We start from the raw sequence: 5,000 nt of genomic DNA on the forward strand, positions 1-5,000 counted from the left end.
AGCCTATTCCTGGGTTCGACCCGTTCGACTAAAGGCTGTGCTCCAGTATGGCAACAGTAAAATGAGTGAGACAAATAAAAGAATACAAGAATATACATATATTGTTATATTTCGGGATGATCTTCATTTTATTTTATTTTTATGCCAAATAAGCACAAGCAATAAATATTCGCTCTTCACATTAGGTTTATTTTATTGTCTGGAAATTATGAGTCAAAAATATTGTAACCTTTTCAGCGACACTCTATCTCAAGTGTCTCCTCTTGTCTTGTTTAGTCCATATTTATGTCTATATGTATGTATCCATGTATGAATGTACTATTGTGGATGTGTGTAGGAAATGATGTCTTCTTTAAAGGATATGTAGACATCTTTTTGCATGCTTCTAAATCTTTTATTTTTCACTTGATCCAATCATTGGGCGACAGCCATGCTGGAGCATCGCATCGAGGATGTAAGCAAACCAACATCAACTGACAATCACTTATACACACACATAACACACACACACACACACACACACACACACAACATGCACAAGCGCACGCACACAAACACATACAACACACACACACACACACGTCACGAGTAACTATAAATAAGCATTATTTTATTCATGCAATCCATTGAAGATAATGCTAAAGTTTTGGATTATGTGTATTCTGTACCAGCGCCATGGTGCAAATATTTGTTATTAAACATATTGAGCGTTCAAGTGTTAAATTGTAAAAGATTAAAAAAACAAACAAACTAGAGTTAACGTAAATTTAATAGGGATGTTTCTTTGATATAATATTATTGCGTGACCCGATTGTCTAACTTTATGTGTTAATAGGTATTAAAAGTATTATTGTATGAAATATACTTTATGCATGAGAGATAAATGTTTCCCCCAAATAATATGACATTAATAAACCAATAAATCAGTAAATTTTGAAATTTTGTTTTAATCTGGCTTAAGTGTTATTGTTTGTTTGTTTCCTTCATAAGCTATTAGAGAAATGATAAAATATATTAGGTATAGATAATTTCATGTAATGCATAATAAGAAATATAATGTTTTAAATGCCTCTTGAGGCCAGCAGGCATACATTTTATATTCATTTCATTGTAATAATAATTCATAACGCTTAATTTGATAAAGCTATGGTATATAAAGCGACGTAGACTTACAGTTATAAAATGATGCTATATGTTACGTTAGAATGCAAATATAAATCATTTTTCATGTAATTATATATTAAGTTAACTTAAAATGTAGAAAGCACCGCAATTTCTTTTTCCAGATATCAACATCTTGAGGGCAAGTGAATTAATTTTACTGGCATATGTATTTTATATAAGCACAATCTTCAATATACTATCACTGTATTCATCATTGAGGTTCATGGACTGATGCATGAATATACGCATTGACACAATGACTCAGGCATACATACAAACACGCACACACATATATATATATACATACACACACGCGCACATGTATATATATATATATATATATTATATAATATATATAATATTATATATATATATATTATATATATATAATATATAATTTATATATATACACGTTACCATTTTCGATATCATTTATACAATCGACCTCCATAATTTTAATATAGATTCCATAATTGATCATAATAGTCGGAGTTATTGATATTATTAAAATCTAAAAGAGACTTTTCAAAATGAAAACACTAAATTATAATGTTTACAAAAATAAGACGAAAATGAACGTAGTGCATCTTTATTAAAATTGAATTTTAATTTCATCTTACCAACTAAATTATATTTTTATAGCATATTCATAATATCCATTTAGCTTAAAGATACAATTATGTGTATACCCAAAACTATTAACTATATATTAACTATATTCGAAATACATCAGAGTAGTCTTTTGCATACTAAACAGATATCTAATGGAGTTTGTCTCACGTGAGACAGGAGAATGAAAAATCATAGATCAACTAAATCGTTCATATACAGTAATCCTACGTCATATCGCAGTTCACCTCTCGTGGTTTATCATTTAAGCTTACGTCGATTACTCCCTGTTGTTGTTTTGCATTTATAATAAAATAAATATACATAAATTGTTGAAATAAAATAAAAACAGTAGGCGTAGGAGTGGCTGTGTGGTAAGTAGCTTGCTAACCAACCACATTGTTCCGGGTTCAGTCCCACTGCCTGGTATCTTGGGCAACCAATGCCTGTGAGTGGATTTAGTAGACGGATACTGAAAGAAGCCTGTCGTATATATGTATATATATATATATATATATATATATATACTATAATATATATATATATATATATATATATATATGTGTGTGTGTGTGTGTATATATGTATGTGTGTATGTTTGTGTGTCTGTGTTTGTCCTCCTAGCATTGCTTGACAACTGATGCTGGTGTCTTTACGCCCCGTCACTTAGCGGTTCGACAAAAAGAGACCGATAGAATAAGTACTGGGCTTACAAAGCATAAGTCCGGGGTCGATTTGCTCGCTTAAAGGCGGTGCTCCAGCATGGCTGCAGTCAAATGACTGAAACAAGTAAAATAGTAAAAAGAGAGTACAATCCTGTTTCTACTTCACCTATCACGTGGGATTTCGGAACGTAACAGCCGCGATAGTAACACACCCTACCCATCTCTCCTCCTTCCACGTTACCGGTGTCCGGTCATCTACGATCTTTCCTTCTTGGCCTGACCGCCGCTCGCCAAGACCTCTTACGTCCATGTCTTATGTTACTGCATTTAGGCTTTTCATCCACGGCAGCTCAATTTGATTCGTTCTCTGTCGAAAGACACCTGATGTTATTTCCTTGTTATTTATATTCGTAATTCCGTAACATGTTCTCCGTTTTCTGTCTTTGTTGTAAACATTCGCTAGCTTTCTTACAAAGGGTCATATTCCCTTAGCTTAGACATTTTGGGGGACAACAAGATCGAACCATCTCAAGTGGAACTGCCCGAAATCGTCGTGACGTCTGGTACTTGACTGAAGAAAGAAGGCCACGAATGACCCTCTTTTTTGTCTGCCCCTCTTATCGCTGTTTCTTTTGTATGACTTTGTATCGTCTATCTGTCCAAATGTTTTTATTTTCCTCGATTGCGTTTTTCTTCCATATATAATATATATTTATATATATATATATATATGTGTGTGTGTGTGTGTGTGTGTGTGTGTGCGTTTGTGTGTACGTCTATATAAATATATATATATAAATATATATATGCATATATATATATATATATATATATATATATATATTGTTATACATACATAGATATATTCATATGTTTGTATATACATATATAGACGTAAAGATGTAAACACTCCTCACACACATACATATACGTATATAGATACATGCATGCATGCACGCATGTATGCATGTTTGTATTTATATATATATGTATATAGATATCAGAAATATGTAAGACAGACAAAACTCGGCTAACAAAATGAAGTAGTTTGTACGGTATTTAACAGTTGCTCTACGGCATCGATTTTTCTTCGTAAACAAACGTTAAAAAGAAAAAAAATATTACGGAGATTGTATTGCAGGCTGTTGTCTAAGCTATTTGATTAGTAACAACGATAACATTCAGTCGATTTACCTCTCAGCGACTGATTATTTCAGTTCAAATAGAACAACCAATTACATAGCGGCAATAATTTATTCATTTTATTGGAGTGAATATCCTTACACACTAGGATTACTGTTTGACGATATCAACAGCTAATTAGATGATATCCTTACTATTAAATTTGATGGATTGCGTCAATACGCTGGGAGATATCTTGCTGTAATTTTTTTTCTGTTTCATTTGATTCCGTATATATTTTCATAGAAAGACGAAAACAACTTAACGATGTTATACATTTCCTTCTAGCTGTATAATTTGAGCAATACCAGTCTCTATGTATAACTCTGTATGTCTTTTGACTCCATTTTATATTGTTATTCTTATTTACATATTATTTATTTTTATCAGTATATTTATCGGTTTTATGCACCCAATTGTTAACTTTCCTAGATATTTCTGTAAATTTGGCTTACACCAATATACGACAGATACATATACAATACACTAAAATGCATATAATAATATAGAAAAAGAAAACTATTTACACAAGTTGATCACTCTCTGTGATTGTGTCTATCTTAAATAAATATTATTATGCGTGACAAAAGTCCTTAATAACTTTCAATATAATATATTGGATTTATTAAAAAGAAATTGGTGATATTGTTCAACAACATAAAAGTCAATAATAAGGAATCGTTTCATCACAATAAAAGGATTAGACTGATTTCTTTTTAAGATAGTGAACGTGCAAGAGCCATGATAAATATATTGCAAACTGAGTGCAAATATATTAGAGTAGAAATCACCATGCTTGTATCTGATGATAAATTTTGATTTTTATTTGTCAGGAAATTGTCCGATGTTGGTATTAAAGAATAAAATTTAATATATAACATATATGTTCTAAAATGAATGAAAAAGAATTATATACAATTGCCGGCGCCTAGAAAATTTAAGAACATCGTAATTAGTAAAAAAAAGAACCAACTTATTTATATATGTCAATACTCAGAATCGTTACTTTTCCTTTCGTTATGTTTGCCTACCTTGTAATAACGGCGACGATTCAAAGAGTCACATATACATTACATCAACATTGATTTGGGTTCAGTCCCACAGCGTGACACCTCGGACAGGGGTTTTCTACTCTATCTACGGGTCGGCGAAAGAGTTGTGAAAGGATTTGGTAGGCGGTAAATGAAAGAAGCATGTAAATGTGCACACACACACAGATGCACATACACACATATATACATATATGTATATATATATATATATGTGTGTGTGGTGTGTGTGTGTGTGTGTGTGTGTGTGTGTGTGTGTGTGTGTGTGTGTGTGTGTGTGTGTGTTTATGTTTGTTCACGTCCACATCCGTTTCGGCAACAGAACATTACA

At 31.9% G+C, this 5,000-nt stretch overlaps 1 long non-coding RNA gene across 1 annotated transcript in view; it reads right to left on the reverse strand.

Annotated features, from left to right (window-relative positions):
- Window positions 1-5,000, reverse strand: part of LOC118762729 — a 15,479-nt gene that overhangs the window by 1,078 nt on the left and 9,401 nt on the right. The window lies entirely within an intron of this gene.

The sequence above is a fragment of the Octopus sinensis genome, linkage group LG3, assembly GCF_006345805.1.
Source record: "Octopus sinensis linkage group LG3, ASM634580v1, whole genome shotgun sequence".
NCBI classification, from domain to species: domain Eukaryota; kingdom Metazoa; phylum Mollusca; class Cephalopoda; order Octopoda; family Octopodidae; genus Octopus; species Octopus sinensis.